This window comes from Phyllobates terribilis, unplaced genomic scaffold, assembly GCF_046119375.1.
Source record: "Phyllobates terribilis strain yellow unplaced genomic scaffold, ASM4611937v1 Scaffold_3__8_contigs__length_932513732, whole genome shotgun sequence".
NCBI lineage: Eukaryota > Metazoa > Chordata > Amphibia > Anura > Dendrobatidae > Phyllobates > Phyllobates terribilis.
Genome location: NW_027362763.1, coordinates 856595939 through 856613950, shown reverse-complemented (window position 1 = coordinate 856613950; position 18012 = coordinate 856595939). Strand labels below are relative to the sequence as shown.

Genomic DNA, 18012 nt, shown 5'->3' with positions numbered 1-18012 from the left:
TGGGGATGGAAAAACAAAAAGGGCAACACACAGCCAGCCGGGCGACAGCCCATCATCTTCCATAGGCTGCTCCATGTTCTGGTCCATCCTGCTGCCAGAGCGTCACTTACACTTCCAGCTCCCCAGAAGGGGGCCATCCATGGCCACAATATTCAAATGAGGGCCACCTCCCAACCAACCACAGGATTCAGTCTCCCACTGAAAGCCCACCCCCCACTCAATCTGTTGTTCAACCAAATGAAGGAAGCCCCAGCAAGCTGGAGCATGCAAAAATTGCCACAAAACTCAGTTTTGCTCCTCTCCACGGAAATCTTTAGTAAAAGGCGAAAGATTTTTACGTTCTGAAGAGAAGCCAGAGTATACTGGGCAAGGGCCTCCTCCCGACCTACCGCCATGGCCGCAGCCCTCCCTTGGCCCAGGGAGACCACCTAGAAGAGGCTGCGGCCTTTGGGGATGGAAAAATAAAAAGGGCAACACACAGCCAGCCGGGCGACAGCCCATCATCTTCCATAGGCTGCTCCATGTTCTGGTCCATCCTGCTGCCAGAACGTCACTTACACTTCCAGCTCCCCAGAAGGGGGCCGTCCATGGCCACAATATTCAAATGAGGGCCACCTCCCAACCAACCACAGGATTCAGTCTCCCACTGAAAGCCCACCCCCCACTCATTCTGTTGTTCAACCAAATGAAGGAAGCCCCAGCAAGCTGGAGCATGCAAAAATTGCCACAAAACTCAGTTTTGCTCCTCTCCACGGAAATCTTTAGTAAAAGGCGAAAGATTTTTACGTTCTGAAGAGAAGCCAGAGTATACTGGGCAAGGGCCTCCTCCCGACCTACCGCCATGGCCGCAGCACTCCCTTGGCCCAGGGAGACCACCTAGAAGAGGCTGCGGCCTTTGGGGATGGAAAAACAAAAAGGGCAACACACAGCCAGCCGGGCGACAGCCCATCATCTTCCATAGGCTGCTCCATGTTCTGGTCCATCCTGCTGCCAGAGCGTCACTTACACTTCCAGCTCCCCAGAAGGGGGCCGTCCATGGCCACAATATTCAAATGAGGGCCACCTCCCAACCAACCAGAGAATTTAGTCTCCCACTGAAAGCCCACCCCCCACTCATTCTGTTGTTCAACCAAATGAAGGAAGCCCCAGCAAGCTGGAGCATGCAAAAATTGCCACAAAACTCAGTTTTGCTCCTCTCCACGGAAATCTTTAGTAAAAGGCGAAAGATTTTTACGTTCTGAAGAGAAGCCAGAGTATACTGGGCAAGGGCCTCCTCCCGACCTACCGCCATGGCCGCAGCCCTCCCTTGGCCCAGGGAGACCACCTAGAAGAGGCTGCGGCCTTTGGGGATGGAAAAACAAAAAGGGCAACACACAGCCAGCCGGGCGACAGCCCATCATCTTCCATAGGCTGCTCCATGTTCTGGTCCATCCTGCTGCCAGAGCGTCACTTACACTTCCAGCTCCCCAGAAGGGGGCCGTCCATGGCCACAATATTCAAATGAGAGCCACCTCCCAACCAACCACAGGATTCAGTCTCCTACTGAAAGCCCACCCCCCACTCATTCTGTTGTTCAACCAAATGAAGGAAGCCCCAGCAAGCTGGAGCATGCAAAAATTGCCACAAAACTCAGTTTTGCTCCTCTCCACGGAAATCTTTAGTAAAAGGCGAAAGATTTTTACGTTCTGAAGAGAAGCCAGAGTATACTGGGCAAGGGCCTCCTCCCGACCTACCGCCATGGCCGCAGCCCTCCCTTGGCCCAGGGAGACCACCTAGAAGAGGCTGCGGCCTTTGGGGATGGAAAAACAAAAAGGGCAACACACAGCCAGCCGGGCGACAGCCCATCATCTTCCATAGGCTGCTCCATGTTCTGGTCCATCCTGCTGCCAGAGCGTCACTTACACTTCCAGCTCCCCAGAAGGGGGCCGTCCATGGCCACAATATTCAAATGAGGGCCACCTCCCAACCAACCACAGGATTCAGTCTCCCACTGAAAGCCCACCCCCCACTCATTCTGTTGTTCAACCAAATGAAGGAAGCCCCAGCAAGCTGGAGCATGCAAAAATTGCCACAAAACTCAGTTTTGCTCCTCTCCACGGAAATCTTTAGTAAAAGGCGAAAGATTTTTACGTTCTGAAGAGAAGCCAGAGTATACTGGGCAAGGGCCTCCTCCCGACCTACCGCCATGGCCGCAGCCCTCCCTTGGCCCAGGGAGACCACCTAGAAGAGGCTGCGGCCTTTGGGGATGGAAAAACAAAAAGGGCAACACACAGCCAGCCGGGCGACAGCCCATCATCTTCCATAGGCTGCTCCATGTTCTGGTCCATCCTGCTGCCAGAGCGTCACTTACACTTCCAGCTCCCCAGAAGGGGCCCGTCCATGGCCACAAAATTCAAATGAGGGCCACCTCCCAACCAACCACAGGATTCAGTCTCCCACTGAAAGCCCACCCCCCACTCATTCTGTTGTTCAACCAAATGAAGGAAGCCCCAGCAAGCTGGAGCATGCAAAAATTGCCACAAAACTCAGTTTTGCTCCTCTCCACGGAAATCTTTAGTAAAAGGCGAAAGATTTTTACGTTCTGAAGAGAAGCCAGAGTATACTGGGCAAGGGCCTCCTCCCGACCTACCGCCATGGCCGCAGCCCTCCCTTGGCCCAGGGAGACCACCTAGAAGAGGCTGCGGCCTTTGGGGATGGAAAAATAAAAAGGGCAACACACAGCCAGCCGGGCGACAGCCCATCATCTTCCATAGGCTGCTCCATGTTCTGGTCCATCCTGCTGCCAGAACGTCACTTACACTTCCAGCTCCCCAGAAGGGGGCCGTCCATGGCCACAATATTCAAATGAGGGCCACCTCCCAACCAACCACAGGATTCAGTCTCCCACTGAAAGCCCACCCCCCACTCATTCTGTTGTTCAACCAAATGAAGGAAGCCCCAGCAAGCTGGAGCATGCAAAAATTGCCACAAAACTCAGTTTTGCTCCTCTCCACGGAAATCTTTAGTAAAAGGCGAAAGATTTTTACATTCTGAAGAGAAGCCAGAGTATACTGGGCAAGGGCCTCCTCCCGACCTACCGCCATGGCCGCAGCCCTCCCTTGGCCCAGGGAGACCACCTAGAAGAGGCTGCGGCCTTTGGGGATGGAAAAACAAAAAGGGCAACACACAGCCAGCCGGGCGACAGCCCATCATCTTCCATAGGCTGCTCCATGTTCTGGTCCATCCTGCTGCCAGAGCGTCACTTACACTTCCAGCTCCCCAGAAGGGGGCCGTCCATGGCCACAATATTCAAATGAGGGCCACCTCCCAACCAACCAGAGAATTTAGTCTCCCACTGAAAGCCCACCCCCCACTCATTCTGTTGTTCAACCAAATGAAGGAAGCCCCAGCAAGCTGGAGCATGCAAAAATTGCCACAAAACTCAGTTTTGCTCCTCTCCACGGAAATCTTTAGTAAAAGGCGAAAGATTTTTACGTTCTGAAGAGAAGCCAGAGTATACTGGGCAAGGGCCTCCTCCCGACCTACCGCCATGGCCGCAGCCCTCCCTTGGCCCAGGGAGACCACCTAGAAGAGGCTGCGGCCTTTGGGGATGGAAAAACAAAAAGGGCAACACACAGCCAGCCGGGCGACAGCCCATCATCTTCCATAGGCTGCTCCATGTTCTGGTCCATCCTGCTGCCAGAGCGTCACTTACACTTCCAGCTCCCCAGAAGGGGGCCGTCCATGTCCACAATATTCAAATGAGGGCCACCTCCCAACCAACCACAGGATTCAGTCTCCTACTGAAAGCCCACCCCCCACTCATTCTGTTGTTCAACCAAATGAAGGAAGCCCCAGCAAGCTGGAGCATGCAAAAATTGCCACAAAACTCAGTTTTGCTCCTCTCCACTGAAATCTTTAGTAAAAGGCGAAAGATTTTTACGTTCTGAAGAGAAGCCAGAGTATACTGGGCAAGGGCCTCCTCCCGACCTACCGCCATGGCCGCAGCCCTCCCTTGGCCCAGGGAGACCACCTAGAAGAGGCTGCGGCCTTTGGGGATGGAAAAACAAAAAGGGCAACACACAGCCAGCCGGGCGACAGCCCATCATCTTCCATAGGCTGCTCCATGTTCTGGTCCATCCTGCTGCCAGAGCGTCACTTACACTTCCAGCTCCCCAGAAGGGGGCCGTCCATGGCCACAATATTCAAATGAGGGCCACCTCCCAACCAACCACAGGATTCAGTCTCCCACTGAAAGCCCACCCCCCACTCATTCTGTTGTTCAACCAAATGAAGGAAGCCCCAGCAAGCTGGAGCATGCAAAAATTGCCACAAAACTCAGTTTTGCTCCTCTCCACGGAAATCTTTAGTAAAAGGCGAAAGATTTTTACGTTCTGAAGAGAAGCCAGAGTATACTGGGCAAGGGCCTCCTCCCGACCTACCGCCATGGCCGCAGCCCTCCCTTGGCCCAGGGAGACCACCTAGAAGAGGCTGCGGCCTTTGGGGATGGAAAAACAAAAAGGGCAACACACAGCCAGCCGGGCGACAGCCCATCATCTTCCATAGGCTGCTCCATGTTCTGGTCCATCCTGCTGCCAGAGCGTCACTTACACTTCCAGCTCCCCAGAAGGGGGCCGTCCATGGCCACAATATTCAAATGAGGGCCACCTCCCAACCAACCACAGGATTCAGTCTCCCACTAAAAGCCCACCCCCCACTCATTCTGTTATTCAACCAAATGAAGGAAGCCCCAGCAAGCTGGAGCATGCAAAAATTGCCACAAAACTCAGTTTTGCTCCTCTCCACGGAAATCTTTAGTAAAAGGCGAAAGATTTTTACGTTCTGAAGAGAAGCCAGAGTATACTGGACAATGGCCTCCTCCCGACCTACCGCCATGGCCGCAGCCCTCCCTTGGCCCAGGGAGACCACCTAGAAGAGGCTGCGGCCTTTGGGGATGGAAAAACAAAAAGGGCAACACACAGCCAGCCGGGCGACAGCCCATCATCTTCCATAGGCTGCTCCATGTTCTGGTCCATCCTGCTGCCAGAGCGTCACTTACACTTCCAGCTCCCCAGAAGGGGGCCGTCCATGGCCACAATATTCAAATGAGGGCCACCTCCCAACCAATCACAGGATTCAGTCTCCCACTGAAAGCCCACCCCCCACTCATTCTGTTGTTCAACCAAATGAAGGAAGCCCCAGCAAGCTGGAGCATGCAAAAATTGCCACAAAACTCAGTTTTGCTCCTCTCCACGGAAATCTTTAGTAAAAGGCGAAAGATTTTTACATTCTGAAGAGAAGCCAGAGTATACTGGGCAAGGGCCTCCTCCCGACCTACCGCCATGGCCGCAGCCCTCCCTTGGCCCAGGGAGACCACCTAGAAGAGGCTGCGGCCTTTGGGGATGGAAAAACAAAAAGGGCAACACACAGCCAGCCGGGCGACAGCCCATCATCTTCCATAGGCTGCTCCATGTTCTGGTCCATCCTGCTGCCAGAGCGTCACTTACACTTCCAACTCCCCAGAAGGGGGCCGTCCATGGCCACAATATTCAAATGAGGGCCACCTCCCAACCAACCACAGGATTCAGTCTCCCACTGAAAGCCCACCCCCCACTCATTCTGTTGTTCAACCAAATGAAGGAAGCCCCAGCAAGCTGGAGCATGCAAAAATTGCCACAAAACTCAGTTTTGCTCCTCTCCACGGAAATCTTTAGTAAAAGGCGAAAGATTTTTACGTTCTGAAGAGAAGCCAGAGTATACTGGACAATGGCCTCCTCCCGACCTACCGCCATGGCCGCAGCCCTCCCTTGGCCCAGGGAGACCACCTAGAAGAGGCTGCGGCCTTTGGGGATGGAAAAACAAAAAGGGCAACACACAGCCAGCCGGGCGACAGCCCATCATCTTCCATAGGCTGCTCCATGTTCTGGTCCATCCTGCTGCCAGAGCGTCACTTACACTTCCAGCTCCCCAGAAGGGGGCCGTCCATGGCCACAATATTCAAATGAGGGCCACCTCCCAACCAATCACAGGATTCAGTCTCCCACTGAAAGCCCACCCCCCACTCATTCTGTTGTTCAACCAAATGAAGGAAGCCCCAGCAAGCTGGAGCATGCAAAAATTGCCACAAAACTCAGTTTTGCTCCTCTCCACGGAAATCTTTAGTAAAAGGGGAAAGATTTTTACATTCTGAAGAGAAGCCAGAGTATACTGGGCAAGGGCCTCCTCCCGACCTACCGCCATGGCCGCAGCCCTCCCTTGGCCCAGGGAGACCACCTAGAAGAGGCTGCGGCCTTTGGGGATGGAAAAACAAAAAGGGCAACACACAGCCAGCCGGGCGACAGCCCATCATATTCCATAGGCTGCTCCATGTTCTGGTCCATCCTGCTGCCAGAGCGTCACTTACACTTCCAGCTCCCCAGAAGGGGGCCGTCCATGGCCACAATATTCAAATGAGGGCCACCTCCCAACCAACCACAGGATTCAGTCTCCCACTGAAAGCCCACCCCCCACTCATTCTGTTGTTCAACCAAATGAAGGAAGCCCCAGCAAGCTGGAGCATGCAAAAATTGCCACAAAACTCAGTTTTGCTCCTCTCCACGGAAATCTTTAGTAAAAGGCGAAAGATTTTTACGTTCTGAAGAGAAGCCAGAGTAAACTGGGCAAGGGCCTCCTCCCGACCTACCGCCATGGCCGCAGCCCTCCCTTGGCCCAGGGAGACCACCTAGAAGAGGCTGCGGCCTTTGGGGATGGAAAAACAAAAAGGGCAACACACAGCCAGCCGGGCGACAACCCATCATCTTCCATAGGCTGCTCCATGTTCTGGTCCATCCTGCTGCCAGAGCGTCACTTACACTTCCAGCTCCCCAGAAGGGGGCCGTCCATGGCCACAATATTCAAATGAGGGCCACCTCCCAACCAACCACAGGATTCAGCCTCCCACTGAAAGCCCACCCCCCACTTATTCTGTTGTTCAACCAAATGAAGGAAGCCCCAGCAAGCTGGAGCATGCAAAAATTGCCACAAAACTCAGTTTTGCTCCTCTCCACGGAAATCTTTAGAAAAAGGCGAAAGATTTTTACATTCTGAAGAGAAGCCAGAGTATACTGGGCAAGGGCCTCCTCCCGACCTACCGCCATGGCCGCAGCCCTCCCTAGGCCCAGGGAGACCACCTAGAAGAGGCTGCGGCCTTTGGGGATGGAAAAACAAAAAGGGCAACACACAGCCAGCCGGGCGACAGCCCATCATCTTCCATAGGCTGCTCCATGTTCTGGTCCATCCTGCTGCCAGAGCGTCACTTACACTTCCAGCTCCCCAGAAGGGGGCCATCCATGGCCACAATATTCAAATGAGGGCCACCTCCCAACCAACCACAGGATTCAGTCTCCCACTGAAAGCCCACCCCCCACTCATTCTGTTGTTCAACCAAATGAAGGAAGCCCCAGCAAGCTGGAGCATGCAAAAATTGCCACAAAACTCAGTTTTGCTCCTCTCCACGGAAATCTTTAGTAAAAGGCGAAAGATTTTTACGTTCTGAAGAGAAGCCAGAGTAAACTGGGCAAGGGCCTCCTCCCGACCTACCGCCATGGCCGCAGCCCTCCCTTGGCCCAGGGAGACCACCTAGAAGAGGCTGCGGCCTTTGGGGATGGAAAAACAAAAAGGGCAACACACAGCCAGCCGGGCGACAGCCCATCATCTTCCATAGGCTGCTCCATGTTCTGGTCCATCCTGCTGCCAGAACGTCACTTAAACTTCCAGCTCCCCAGAAGGGGGCCGTCCATGGCCACAATATTCAAATGAGGGCCACCTCCCAACCAACCACAGGATTCAGCCTCCCACTGAAAGCCCACCCCCCACTCATTCTGTTGTTCAACCAAATGAAGGAAGCCCCAGCAAGCTGGAGCATGCAAAAATTGCCACAAAACTCAGTTTTGCTCCTCTCCACGGAAATCTTTAGTAAAAGGCGAAAGATTTTTACGTTCTGAAGAGAAGCCAGAGTATACTGGGCAAGGGCCTCCTCCCGACCTACCGCCATGGCCGCAGCCCTCCCTTGGCCCAGAGAGACCACCTAGAAGAGGCTGCGGCCTTTGGGGATGGAAAAACAAAAAGGGCAACACACAGCCAGCCGGGCGACAGCCCATCATCTTCCATAGGCTGCTCCATGTTCTGGTCCATCCTGCTGCCAGAGCGTCACTTACACTTCCAGCTCCCCAGAAGGGGGCCGTCCATGGCCACAATATTCAAATGAGGGCCACCTCCCCACCAACCACAGGTTTCAGTCTCCCACTGAAAGCCCACCCCCCACTCATTCTGTTGTTCAACCAAATGAAGGAAGCCCCAGCAAGTTGGAGCATGCAAAAATTGCCACAAAACTCAGTTTTGCTCCTCTCCACGGAAATCTTTAGTAAAAGGCGAAAGATTTTTACGTTCTGAAGAGAAGCCAGAATATACTGGGCAAGGGCCTCCTCCCGACCTACCGCCATGGCCGCAGCCCTCCCTTGGCCCAGGGAGACCACCTAGAAGAGGCTGCGGCCTTTGGGGATGGAAAAACAAAAAGGGCAACACACAGCCAGCCGGGCGACAGCCCATCATCTTCCATAGGCTGCTCCATGTTCTGGTCCATCCTGCTGCCAGAGCGTCACTTACACTTCCAGCTCCCCAGAAGGGGGCCGTCCATGGCCACAATATTCAAATGAGGGCCACCTCCCAACCAACCACAGGATTCAGTCTCCCACTGAAAGCCCACCCCCCACTCATTCTGTTGTTCAACCAAATGAAGGAAGCCCCAGCAAGCTGGAGCATGCAAAAATTGCCACAAAACTCAGTTTTGCTCCTCTCCACGGAAATCTTTAGTAAAAGGCGAAAGATTTTTACGTTCTGAAGAGAAGCCAGAGTATACTGGGCAAGGGCCTCCTCCCGACCTACCGCCATGGCCGCAGCCCTCCCTTGGCCCAGGGAGACCACCTAGAAGAGGCTGCGGCCTTTGGGGATGGAAAAACAAAAAGGGCAACACACAGCCAGCCGGGCGACAGCCCATCATCTTCCATAGGCTGCTCCATGTTCTGGTCCATCCTGCTGCCAGAGCGTCACTTACACTTCCAGCTCCCCAGAAGGGGGCCGTCCATGGCCACAATATTCAAATGAGGGCCACCTCCCAACCAACCACAGGATTCAGTCTCCCACTGAAAGCCCACCCCCCACTCATTCTGTTGTTCAACCAAATGAAGGAAGCCCCAGCAAGCTGGAGCATGCAAAAATTGCCACAAAACTCAGTTTTGCTCCTCTCCACGGAAATCTTTAGTAAAAGGCGAAAGATTTTTACGTTCTGAAGAGAAGCCAGAGTATACTGGGCAAGGGCCTCCTCCCGATCTACCGCCATGGCCGCAGCCCTCCCTTGGCCCAGGGAGACCACCTAGAAGAGGCTGCGGCCTTTGGGGATGGAAAAACAAAAAGGGCAACACACAGCCAGCCGGGCGACAGCCCATCATCTTCCATAGGCTGCTCCATGTTCTGGTCCATCCTGCTGCCAGAGCGTCACTTACACTTCCAGCTCCCCAGAAGGGGGCCGTCCATGACCACAATATTCAAATGAGGGCCACCTCCCAACCAACCACAGGATTCAGTCTCCCACTGAAAGCCCACCCCCCACTCATTCTGTTGTTCAACCAAATGAAGGAAGCCCCAGCAAGCTGGAGCATGCAAAAATTGCCACAAAACTCAGTTTTGCTCCTCTCCACGGAAATCTTTAGTAAAAGGCGAAAGATTTTTACGTTCTGAAGAGAAGCCAGAGTATACTGGGCAAGGGCCTCCTCCCGACCTACCGCCATGGCCGCAGCCCTCCCTTGGCCCAGGGAGACCACCTAGAAGAGGCTGCAGCCTTTGGGGATGGAAAAACAAAAAGGGCAACACACAGCCAGCCGGGCGACAGCCCATCATCTTCCATAGGCTGCTCCATGTTCTGGTCCATCCTGCTGCCAGAGCGTCACTTACACTTCCAGCTCCCCAGAAGGGGGCCGTCCATGGCCACAATATTCAAATGAGGGCCACCTCCCAACCAACCACAGGATTCAGTCTCCCACTGAAAGCCCACCCCCCACTCATTCTGTTGTTCAACCAAATGAAGGAAGCCCCAGCAAGCTGAAGCATGCAAAAATTGCCACAAAACTCAGTTTTGCTCCTCTCCACGGAAATCTTTAGTAAAAGGCGAAAGATTTTTACGTTCTGAAGAGAAGCCAGAGTATACTGGGCAAGGGCCTCCTCCCGACCTACCGCCATGGCCGCAGCCCTCCCTTGGCCCAGGGAGACCACCTAGAAGAGGCTGCGGCCTTTGGGGATGGAAAAACAAAAAGGGCAACACACAGCCAGCCGGGCGACAGCCCATCATCTTCCATAGGCTGCTCCATGTTCTGGTCCATCCTGCTGCCAGAGCGTCACTTACACTTCCAGCGACCCAGAAGGGGGCCGTCCATGGCCACAATATTCAAATGAGGACCACCTCCCAACCAACCACAGGATTCAGTCTCCCACTGAAAGCCCACCCCACACTCATTCTGTTGTTCAACCAAATGAAGGAAGCCCCAGCAAGCTGGAGCATGCAAAAACTACCACAAAACTCAGTTTTGCTCCTCTCCACGGAAATCTTTAGTAAAAGGCGAAAGATTTTTACGTTCTGAAGAGAAGCCAGAGTATACTGGGCAAGGGCCTCCTCCCGACCTACCGCCATGGCAGCAGCCCTCCCTTGGCCCAGGGAGACCACCTAGAAGAGGCTGCGGCCTTTGGGGATGGAAAAACAAAAAGGGCAACACACAGCCAGCCGGGCGACAGCCCATCATCTTCCATAGGCTGCTCCATGTTCTGGTCCATCCTGCTGCCAGAGCGTCACTTACACTTCCAGCTCCCCAGAAGGGGGCCGTCCATGGCCACAATATTCAAATGAGGGCCACCTCCCAACCAACCACAGGATTCAGTCTCCCACTGAAAGCCCACCCCCCACTCATTCTGTTGTTCAACCAAATGAAGGAAGCCCCAGCAAGCTGGAGCATGCAAAAATTGCCACAAAACTCAGTTTTGCTCCTCTCCACGGAAATCTTTAGTAAAAGGCGAAAGATTTTTACGTTCTGAAGAGAAGCCAGAGTATACTGGGCAAGGGCCTCCTCCCGACCTACCGCCATGGCCGCAGCCCTCCCTTGGCCCAGGGAGACCACCTAGAAGAGGCTGTGGCCTTTGGGGATGGAAAAACAAAAAGGGCAACACACAGCCAGCCAGGCGACAGCCCATCATCTTCCATAGGCTGCTCCATGTTCTGGTCCATCCTGCTGCCAGAGCGTCACTTACACTTCCATCTCCCCAGAAGGGGTCCGTCCATGGCCACAATATTCAAATGAGGGCCACCTCCCAACCAACCACAGGATTCAGTCTCCCACTGAAAGCCCACCCCCCACTCATTCTGTTGTTCAACCAAATGAAGGAAGCCCCAGCAAGCTGGAGCATGCAAAAATTGCCACAAAACTCAGTTTTGCTCCTCTCCACGGAAATCTTTAGTAAAAGGCGAAAGATTTTTACGTTCTGAAGAGAAGCCAGAGTATACTGGGCAAGGGCCTCCTCCCGACCTACCGCCATGGCCGCAGCCCTCCCTTGGCCCAGGGAGACCACCTAGAAGAGGCTGCGGCCTTTGGGGATGGAAAAACAAAAAGGGCAACACACAGCCAGCCGGGCGACAGCCCATCATCTTCCATAGGCTGCTCCATGTTCTGGTCCATCCTGCTGCCAGAGCGTCACTTACACTTCCAGCTCCCCAGAAGGGGGCCGTCCATGGCCACAATATTCAAATGAGGGCCACCTCCCAACCAACCACAGGATTCAGTCTCCCACTGAAAGCCCACCCCCCACTCATTCTGTTGTTCAACCAAATGAAGGAAGCCCCAGCAAGCTGGAGCATGCAAAAATTGCCACAAAACTCAGTTTTGCTCCTCTCCACGGAAATCTTTAGTAAAAGGCGAAAGATTTTTACATTCTGAAGAGAAGCCAGAGTATACTGGGCAAGGGCCTCCTCCCGACCTACCGCCATGGCCGCAGCCCTCCCTTGGCCCAGGGAGACCACCTAGAAGAGGCTGCGGCCTTTGGGGATGGAAAAACAAAAAGGGCAACACACAGCCAGCCGGGCGACAGCCCATCATCTTCCATAGGCTGCTCCATGTTCTGGTCCATCCTGCTGCCAGAGCGTCACTTACACTTCCAGCTCCCCAGAAGGGGGCCGTCCATGGCCACAATATTCAAATGAGGGCCACCTCCCAACCAACCACAGGATTCAGTCTCCCACTGAAAGCCCACCCCCCACTCATTCTGTTGTTCAACCAAATGAAGGAAGCCCCAGCAAGCTGGAGCATGCAAAAATTGCCACAAAACTCAGTTTTGCTCCTCTCCACGGAAATCTTTAGTAAAAAGCAAAAGATTTTTACGTTCTGAAGAGAAGCCAGAGTATACTGGGCAAGGGCCTCCTCCCGACCTACCGCCATGGCCGCAGCCCTCCCTTGGCCCAGGGAGACCACCTAGAAGAGGCTGCGGCCTTTGGGGATGGAAAAACAAAAAGGGCAACACACAGCCAGCCGGGCGACAGCCCATCATCTTCCATAGGCTGCTCCATGTTCTGGTCCATCCTGCTGCCAGAGCGTCACTTACACTTCCAGCTCCCCAGAAGGGGGCTGTCCATGGCCACAATATTCAAATGAAGACCACCTCCCAACCAACCACAGGATTCAGTCTCCCACTGAAAGCCCACCCCCCACTCATTCTGTTGTTCAACCAAATGAAGGAAGCCCCAGCAAGCTGGAGCATGCAAAAATTGCCACAAAACTCAGTTTTGCTCCTCTCCACGGAAATCTTTAGTAAAAGGCGAAAGATTTTTACGTTCTGAAGAGAAGCCAGAGTATACTGGGCAAGGGCCTCCTCCCGACCTACCGCCATGGCCGCAGCCCTCCCTTGGCCCAGGGAGACCACCTAGAAGAGGCTGCGGCCTTTGGAGATGGAAAAACAAAAAGGGCAACACACAGCCAGCCGGGCGACAGCCCATCATCTTCCATAGGCTGCTCCATGTTCTGGTCCATCCTGCTGCCAGAGCGTCACTTACACTTCCAGCTCCCCAGAAGGGGGCCGTCCATGGCCACAATATTCAAATGAGGGCCACCTCCCAACCAACCACAGGATTCAGTCTCCCACTGAAAGCCCACCCCCCACTCATTCTGTTGTTCAACCAAATGAAGGAAGCCCCAGCAAGCTGGAGCATGCAAAAATTGCTACAAAACTCAGTTTTGCTCCTCTCCACGGAAATCTTTAGTAAAAGGCGAAAGATTTTTACGTTCTGAAGAGAAGCCAGAGTATACTGGGCAAGGGCCTCCTCCCGACCTACCGCCATGGCCGCAGCCCTCCCTTGGCCCAGGGAGACCACCTATAAAGAGGCTGCGGCCTTTGGGGATGGAAAAACAAAAAGGGCAACACACAGCCAGCCGGGCGACAGCCCATCATCTTCCATAGGCTGCTCCATGTTCTGGTCCATCCTGCTGCCAGAGCGTCACTTACACTTCCAGCTCCCCAGAAGGGGGCCGTCCATGGCCACAATATTCAAATGAGGGCCACCTCCCAACCAACCACAGGATTCAGTCTCCCACTGAAAGCCCACCCCCCCACTCATTCTGTTGTTCAACCAAATGAAGGAAGCCCCAGCAAGCTGGAGCATGCAATAATTGCCACAAAACTCAGTATTGCTCCTCTCCACGGAAATCTTTAGTAAAAGGCGAAAGATTTTTACGTTCTGAAGAGAAGCCAGAGTATACTGGGCAAGGGCCTCCTCCCGACCTACCGCCATGGCCGCAGCCCTCCCTTGGCCCAGGGAGACCACCTAGAAGAGGCTGCGGCCTTTGGGGATGGAAAAACAAAAAGGGCAACACACAGCCAGCCGGGCGACAGCCCATCATCTTCCATAGGCTGCTCCATGTTCTGGTCCATCCTGCTGCCAGACCGTCACTTACACTTCCAGCTCCCCAGAAGGGGGCCATCCATGGCCACAATATTTAAATGAGGGCCACCTCCCAACCAACCACAGGATTCAGTCTCCCACTGAAAGCCCACCCCCCACTCATTCTGTTGTTCAACCAAATGAAGGAAGCCCCAGCAAGCTGGAGCATGCAAAAATTGCCACAAAACTCAGTTTTGCTCCTCTCCACGGAAATCTTTAGTAAAAGGCGAAAGATTTTTACGTTCTGAAGAGAAGTCAGAGTATACTGGGCAAGGGCCTCCTCCCGACCTACGTCCATGGCCGCAGCCCTCCCTTGGCCCAGGGAGACCACCTAGAAGAGGCTGCGGCCTTTGGGGATGGAAAAACAAAAAGGGCAACACACAGCCAGCCGGGCGACAGCCCATCATCTTCCATAGGCTGCTCCATGTTCTGGTCCATCCTGCTGCCAGAGCGTCACTTACACTTCCAGCTCCCCAGAAGGGGGCCGTCCATGGCCACAATATTCAAATGAGGGCCACCTCCCAACCAACCACAGGATTTAGTCTCCCACTGAAAGCCCACCCCCCACTCATTCTGTTGTTCAACCAAATGAAGGAAGCCCCAGCAAGCTGGAGCATGAAAAAATTGCCACAAAACTCAGTTTTGCTCCTCTCCACGGAAATCTTTAGTAAAAGGCGAAAGATTTTTACGTTCTGAAGAAAAGCCAGAGTATACTAGGCAAGGGCCTCCTCCCGACCTACCGCCATGGCCGCAGCCCTCCCTTGGCCCAGGGAGACCACCTAGAAGAGGCTGCGGCCTTTGGGGATGGAAAAACAAAAAGGGCAACACACAGCCAGCCGGGCGACAGCCCATCATCTTCCATATGCTGCTCCATGTTCAGGTCCATCCTGCTGCCAGAGCGTCACTTACACTTCCAGCTCCCCAGAAGGGGGCCGTCCATGGCCACAATATTCAAATGAGGGCCACCTCCCAACCAACCACAGGATTCAGTCTCCCACTGAAAGCCCACCCCCCACTCATTCTGTTGTTCAACCAAATGAAGGAAGCCCCAGCAAGCTGGAGCAGGCAAAAATTGCCACAAAACTCAGTTTTGCTCCTCTCCACGGAAATCTTTAGTAAAAGGCGAAAGATTTTTACGTTCTGAAGAGAAGCCAGAGTATACTGGGCAAGGGCCTCCTCCCGACCTACCGCCATGGCCGCAGCCATCCCTTGGCCCAGTGAGACCACCTAGAAGAGGCTGCGGCCTTTGGGGATGGAAAAACAAAAAGGGCAACACACAGCCAGCCGGGCGACAGCCCATCATCTTCCATAGGCTGCTCCATGTTCTGGTCCATCCTGCTGCCAGAGCGTCACTTACACTTCCAGCTCCCCAGAAGGGGGCCGTCCATGGCCACAATATTCAAATGAGGGCCACCTCCCAACCAACCACAGGATTCAGTCTCCCACTGAAAGCCCACCCCCCACTCATTCTGTTGTTCAACCAAATGAAGGAAGCCCCAGCAAGCTGGAGCATGCAAAAATTGCCACAAAACTCAGTTTTGCTCCTCTCCACGGAAATCTTTAGTAAAAGGCGAAAGATTTTTACGTTCTGAAGAGAAGCCAGAGTATACTGGGCAAGGGCCTCCTCCCGACCTACCGCCATGGCCGCAGCCCTCCCTTGGCCCAGGGAGACCACCTAGAAGAGGCTGCGGCCTTTGGGGATGGAAAAACAAAAAGGGCAACACACAGCCAGCCGGGCGACAGCCCATCATCTTCCATAGGCTGCTCCATGTTCTGGTCCATCCTGCTGCCAGAGCGTCACTTACACTTCCAGCTCCCCAGAAGGGGGCCGTCCATGGCCACAATATTCAAATGAGGGCCACCTCCCAACCAACCACAGGATTCAGTCTCCCACTGAAAGCCCACCCCACTCATTCTGTTGTTCAACCAAATGAAGGAAGCCCCAGCAAGCTGGAGCATGCAAAAATTGCCACAAAACTCAGTTTTGCTCCTCTCCACGGAAATCTTTAGTAAAAGGCGAAAGATTTTTACGTTCTGAAGAGAAGCCAGAGTATACTGGGCAAGGGCCTCCTCCCGACCTACCGCCATGGCCGCAGCCCTCCCTTGGCCCAGGGAGACCACCTAGAAGAGGCTGCGGCCTTTGGGGATGGAAAAACAAAAAGGGCAACACACAGCCAGCCGGGCGACAGCCCATCATCTTCCATAGGCTGCTCCATGTTCTGGTCCATCCTGCTGCCAGAGCGTCACTTACACTTCCAGCTCCCCAGAAGGGGGCCGTCCATGGCCACAATATTCAAATGAGGGCCACCTCCCAACCAACCACAGGATTCAGTCTCCCACTGAAAGCCCACCCCCCACTCATTCTGTTGTTCAACCAAATGAAGGAAGCCCCAGCAAGCTGGAGCATGCAAAAATTGCCACAAAACTCAGTTTTGCTCCTCTCCACGGAAATCTTTAGTAAAAGGCGAAAGATTTTTACGTTCTGAAGAGAAGCCAGAGTATACTGGGCAAGGGCCTCCTCCCGACCTACCGCCATGGCCGCAGCCCTCCCTTGGCACAGGGAGACCACCTAGAAGAGGCTGCGGCCTTTGGGGATGGAAAAACAAAAAGGGCAACACACAGCCAGCCGGGCGACAGCCCATCATCTTCCATAGGCTGCTCCATGTTCTGGTCCATCCTGCTGCCAGAGCGTCACTTACACTTCCAGCTCCCCAGAAGGGGGCCGTCCATGGCCACAATATTCAAATGAGGGCCACCTCCCAACCAACCACAGGATTCAGTCTCCCACTGAAAGCCCACCCCCCACTCATTCTGTTGTTCAACCAAATGAAGGAAGCCCCAGCAAGCTGGAGCATGCAAAAATTGCCACAAAACTCAGTTTTGCTCCTCTCCACGGAAATCTTTAGTAAAAGGCGAAAGATTTTTACGTTCTGAAGAGAAGCCAGAGTATACTGGGCAAGGGCCTCCTCCCGACCTACCGCCATGGCCGCAGCCCTCCCTTGGCCCAGGGAGACCACCTAGAAGAGGCTGCGGCCTTTGGGGATGGAAAAACAAAAAGGGCAACACACAGCCAGCCGGGCGACAGCCCATCATCTTCCATAGGCTGCTCCATGTTCTGGTCCATCCTGCTGCCAGAGCGTCACTTACACTTCCAGCTCCCCAGAAGGGGGCCGTCCATGGCCACAATATTCAAATGAGGGCCACCTCCCAACCAACCACAGGATTCAGTCTCCCACTGAAAGCCCACCCCACTCATTCTGTTGTTCAACCAAATGAAGGAAGCCCCAGCAAGCTGGAGCATGCAAAAATTGCCACAAAACTCAGTTTTGCTCCTCTCCACGGAAATCTTTAGTAAAACGCGAAAGATTTTTACGTTCTGAAGAGAAGCCAGAGTATACTGGGCAAGGGCCTCCTCCCGACCTACCGCCATGGCCGCAGCCCTCCCTTGGCCCAGGGAGACCACCTAGAAGAGGCTGCGGCCTTTGGGGATGGAAAAACAAAAAGGGCAACACACAGCCAGCCGGGCGACAGCCCATCATCTTCCATAGGCTGCTCCATGTTCTGGTCCATCCTGCTGCCAGAGCGTCACTTACACTTCCAGCTCCCCAGAAGGGGGCCGTCCATGGCCACAATATTCAAATGAGGGCCACCTCCCAACCAACCACAGGATTCAGTCTCCCACTGAAAGCCCACCCCCCACTCATTCTGTTGTTCAACCAAATGAAGGAAGCCCCAGCAAGCTGGAACATGCAAAAATTGCCACAAAACTCAGTTTTGCTCCTCTCCACGGAAATCTTTAGTAAAAGGCGAAAGATTTTTACGTTCTGAAGAGAAGCCAGAGTATACTGGGCAAGGGCCTCCTCCCGACCTACCGCCATGGCCGCAGCCCTCCCTTGGCCCAGGGAGACCACCTAGAAGAGGCTGCGGCCTTTGGGGATGGAAAAACAAAAAGGGCAACACACAGCCAGCCGGGCGACAGCCCATCATCTTCCATAGGCTGCTCCATGTTCTGGTCCATCCTGCTG

The 18012-nt window shown here is 54.1% G+C and overlaps 40 non-coding genes across 40 annotated transcripts; all 40 read right to left on the bottom strand.

The window, feature by feature from the left end:
- Positions 1–245: 245 nt before the first annotated feature.
- LOC141260749 (U5 spliceosomal RNA) lies at positions 246–361 on the bottom strand. Its single transcript, XR_012319470.1, has one exon. It is a non-coding gene; the product is annotated as a U5 spliceosomal RNA (small nuclear RNA).
- A 332-nt stretch (positions 362–693) lies between these two features.
- LOC141260748 (U5 spliceosomal RNA) lies at positions 694–809 on the bottom strand. The gene has a single exon (XR_012319469.1). It is a non-coding gene; the product is annotated as a U5 spliceosomal RNA (small nuclear RNA).
- Positions 810–1141: 332 nt separating this feature from the next.
- LOC141260747 (U5 spliceosomal RNA) lies at positions 1142–1257 on the bottom strand. Its single transcript, XR_012319468.1, has one exon. It is a non-coding gene; the product is annotated as a U5 spliceosomal RNA (small nuclear RNA).
- Positions 1258–1589: 332 nt separating this feature from the next.
- On the bottom strand, positions 1590–1705 carry LOC141260746 (U5 spliceosomal RNA). The gene has a single exon (XR_012319467.1). It is a non-coding gene; the product is annotated as a U5 spliceosomal RNA (small nuclear RNA).
- Positions 1706–2037: 332 nt separating this feature from the next.
- On the bottom strand, positions 2038–2153 carry LOC141260744 (U5 spliceosomal RNA). The gene has a single exon (XR_012319465.1). It is a non-coding gene; the product is annotated as a U5 spliceosomal RNA (small nuclear RNA).
- A 332-nt stretch (positions 2154–2485) lies between these two features.
- On the bottom strand, positions 2486–2601 carry LOC141260743 (U5 spliceosomal RNA). The gene has a single exon (XR_012319464.1). It is a non-coding gene; the product is annotated as a U5 spliceosomal RNA (small nuclear RNA).
- Positions 2602–2933: 332 nt separating this feature from the next.
- Positions 2934–3049, bottom strand: LOC141259808 (U5 spliceosomal RNA). The gene has a single exon (XR_012318576.1). It is a non-coding gene; the product is annotated as a U5 spliceosomal RNA (small nuclear RNA).
- A 332-nt stretch (positions 3050–3381) lies between these two features.
- LOC141260742 (U5 spliceosomal RNA) lies at positions 3382–3497 on the bottom strand. Its single transcript, XR_012319463.1, has one exon. It is a non-coding gene; the product is annotated as a U5 spliceosomal RNA (small nuclear RNA).
- A 332-nt stretch (positions 3498–3829) lies between these two features.
- LOC141260100 (U5 spliceosomal RNA) lies at positions 3830–3945 on the bottom strand. Its single transcript, XR_012318859.1, has one exon. It is a non-coding gene; the product is annotated as a U5 spliceosomal RNA (small nuclear RNA).
- A 332-nt stretch (positions 3946–4277) lies between these two features.
- LOC141260741 (U5 spliceosomal RNA) lies at positions 4278–4393 on the bottom strand. The gene has a single exon (XR_012319462.1). It is a non-coding gene; the product is annotated as a U5 spliceosomal RNA (small nuclear RNA).
- A 332-nt stretch (positions 4394–4725) lies between these two features.
- On the bottom strand, positions 4726–4841 carry LOC141260740 (U5 spliceosomal RNA). The gene has a single exon (XR_012319461.1). It is a non-coding gene; the product is annotated as a U5 spliceosomal RNA (small nuclear RNA).
- Positions 4842–5173: 332 nt separating this feature from the next.
- On the bottom strand, positions 5174–5289 carry LOC141259807 (U5 spliceosomal RNA). Its single transcript, XR_012318575.1, has one exon. It is a non-coding gene; the product is annotated as a U5 spliceosomal RNA (small nuclear RNA).
- Positions 5290–5621: 332 nt separating this feature from the next.
- On the bottom strand, positions 5622–5737 carry LOC141260739 (U5 spliceosomal RNA). The gene has a single exon (XR_012319460.1). It is a non-coding gene; the product is annotated as a U5 spliceosomal RNA (small nuclear RNA).
- Positions 5738–6069: 332 nt separating this feature from the next.
- Positions 6070–6185, bottom strand: LOC141260354 (U5 spliceosomal RNA). The gene has a single exon (XR_012319111.1). It is a non-coding gene; the product is annotated as a U5 spliceosomal RNA (small nuclear RNA).
- Positions 6186–6517: 332 nt separating this feature from the next.
- On the bottom strand, positions 6518–6633 carry LOC141261056 (U5 spliceosomal RNA). The gene has a single exon (XR_012319766.1). It is a non-coding gene; the product is annotated as a U5 spliceosomal RNA (small nuclear RNA).
- A 332-nt stretch (positions 6634–6965) lies between these two features.
- On the bottom strand, positions 6966–7081 carry LOC141260274 (U5 spliceosomal RNA). Its single transcript, XR_012319032.1, has one exon. It is a non-coding gene; the product is annotated as a U5 spliceosomal RNA (small nuclear RNA).
- A 332-nt stretch (positions 7082–7413) lies between these two features.
- LOC141261055 (U5 spliceosomal RNA) lies at positions 7414–7529 on the bottom strand. The gene has a single exon (XR_012319765.1). It is a non-coding gene; the product is annotated as a U5 spliceosomal RNA (small nuclear RNA).
- Positions 7530–7861: 332 nt separating this feature from the next.
- Positions 7862–7977, bottom strand: LOC141260738 (U5 spliceosomal RNA). The gene has a single exon (XR_012319459.1). It is a non-coding gene; the product is annotated as a U5 spliceosomal RNA (small nuclear RNA).
- Positions 7978–8309: 332 nt separating this feature from the next.
- On the bottom strand, positions 8310–8425 carry LOC141259725 (U5 spliceosomal RNA). Its single transcript, XR_012318495.1, has one exon. It is a non-coding gene; the product is annotated as a U5 spliceosomal RNA (small nuclear RNA).
- Positions 8426–8757: 332 nt separating this feature from the next.
- LOC141260737 (U5 spliceosomal RNA) lies at positions 8758–8873 on the bottom strand. The gene has a single exon (XR_012319458.1). It is a non-coding gene; the product is annotated as a U5 spliceosomal RNA (small nuclear RNA).
- A 332-nt stretch (positions 8874–9205) lies between these two features.
- LOC141260736 (U5 spliceosomal RNA) lies at positions 9206–9321 on the bottom strand. The gene has a single exon (XR_012319457.1). It is a non-coding gene; the product is annotated as a U5 spliceosomal RNA (small nuclear RNA).
- Positions 9322–9653: 332 nt separating this feature from the next.
- Positions 9654–9769, bottom strand: LOC141260735 (U5 spliceosomal RNA). The gene has a single exon (XR_012319456.1). It is a non-coding gene; the product is annotated as a U5 spliceosomal RNA (small nuclear RNA).
- Positions 9770–10101: 332 nt separating this feature from the next.
- On the bottom strand, positions 10102–10217 carry LOC141259727 (U5 spliceosomal RNA). The gene has a single exon (XR_012318497.1). It is a non-coding gene; the product is annotated as a U5 spliceosomal RNA (small nuclear RNA).
- Positions 10218–10549: 332 nt separating this feature from the next.
- Positions 10550–10665, bottom strand: LOC141259775 (U5 spliceosomal RNA). Its single transcript, XR_012318543.1, has one exon. It is a non-coding gene; the product is annotated as a U5 spliceosomal RNA (small nuclear RNA).
- Positions 10666–10997: 332 nt separating this feature from the next.
- On the bottom strand, positions 10998–11113 carry LOC141260733 (U5 spliceosomal RNA). The gene has a single exon (XR_012319454.1). It is a non-coding gene; the product is annotated as a U5 spliceosomal RNA (small nuclear RNA).
- A 332-nt stretch (positions 11114–11445) lies between these two features.
- On the bottom strand, positions 11446–11561 carry LOC141260732 (U5 spliceosomal RNA). Its single transcript, XR_012319453.1, has one exon. It is a non-coding gene; the product is annotated as a U5 spliceosomal RNA (small nuclear RNA).
- Positions 11562–11893: 332 nt separating this feature from the next.
- On the bottom strand, positions 11894–12009 carry LOC141259806 (U5 spliceosomal RNA). The gene has a single exon (XR_012318574.1). It is a non-coding gene; the product is annotated as a U5 spliceosomal RNA (small nuclear RNA).
- Positions 12010–12341: 332 nt separating this feature from the next.
- LOC141260136 (U5 spliceosomal RNA) lies at positions 12342–12457 on the bottom strand. Its single transcript, XR_012318895.1, has one exon. It is a non-coding gene; the product is annotated as a U5 spliceosomal RNA (small nuclear RNA).
- Positions 12458–12789: 332 nt separating this feature from the next.
- LOC141260731 (U5 spliceosomal RNA) lies at positions 12790–12905 on the bottom strand. The gene has a single exon (XR_012319452.1). It is a non-coding gene; the product is annotated as a U5 spliceosomal RNA (small nuclear RNA).
- A 332-nt stretch (positions 12906–13237) lies between these two features.
- Positions 13238–13353, bottom strand: LOC141260858 (U5 spliceosomal RNA). The gene has a single exon (XR_012319576.1). It is a non-coding gene; the product is annotated as a U5 spliceosomal RNA (small nuclear RNA).
- Positions 13354–13687: 334 nt separating this feature from the next.
- Positions 13688–13803, bottom strand: LOC141259888 (U5 spliceosomal RNA). The gene has a single exon (XR_012318656.1). It is a non-coding gene; the product is annotated as a U5 spliceosomal RNA (small nuclear RNA).
- A 332-nt stretch (positions 13804–14135) lies between these two features.
- On the bottom strand, positions 14136–14251 carry LOC141260001 (U5 spliceosomal RNA). The gene has a single exon (XR_012318764.1). It is a non-coding gene; the product is annotated as a U5 spliceosomal RNA (small nuclear RNA).
- A 332-nt stretch (positions 14252–14583) lies between these two features.
- LOC141260060 (U5 spliceosomal RNA) lies at positions 14584–14699 on the bottom strand. Its single transcript, XR_012318822.1, has one exon. It is a non-coding gene; the product is annotated as a U5 spliceosomal RNA (small nuclear RNA).
- A 332-nt stretch (positions 14700–15031) lies between these two features.
- Positions 15032–15147, bottom strand: LOC141259854 (U5 spliceosomal RNA). The gene has a single exon (XR_012318622.1). It is a non-coding gene; the product is annotated as a U5 spliceosomal RNA (small nuclear RNA).
- Positions 15148–15479: 332 nt separating this feature from the next.
- LOC141260730 (U5 spliceosomal RNA) lies at positions 15480–15595 on the bottom strand. The gene has a single exon (XR_012319451.1). It is a non-coding gene; the product is annotated as a U5 spliceosomal RNA (small nuclear RNA).
- A 330-nt stretch (positions 15596–15925) lies between these two features.
- On the bottom strand, positions 15926–16041 carry LOC141260729 (U5 spliceosomal RNA). The gene has a single exon (XR_012319450.1). It is a non-coding gene; the product is annotated as a U5 spliceosomal RNA (small nuclear RNA).
- Positions 16042–16373: 332 nt separating this feature from the next.
- On the bottom strand, positions 16374–16489 carry LOC141260728 (U5 spliceosomal RNA). The gene has a single exon (XR_012319449.1). It is a non-coding gene; the product is annotated as a U5 spliceosomal RNA (small nuclear RNA).
- Positions 16490–16821: 332 nt separating this feature from the next.
- On the bottom strand, positions 16822–16937 carry LOC141260727 (U5 spliceosomal RNA). Its single transcript, XR_012319448.1, has one exon. It is a non-coding gene; the product is annotated as a U5 spliceosomal RNA (small nuclear RNA).
- A 330-nt stretch (positions 16938–17267) lies between these two features.
- On the bottom strand, positions 17268–17383 carry LOC141260251 (U5 spliceosomal RNA). Its single transcript, XR_012319009.1, has one exon. It is a non-coding gene; the product is annotated as a U5 spliceosomal RNA (small nuclear RNA).
- Positions 17384–17715: 332 nt separating this feature from the next.
- Positions 17716–17831, bottom strand: LOC141259714 (U5 spliceosomal RNA). Its single transcript, XR_012318484.1, has one exon. It is a non-coding gene; the product is annotated as a U5 spliceosomal RNA (small nuclear RNA).
- Between the last annotated feature and the right edge of the window lie 181 nt (positions 17832–18012).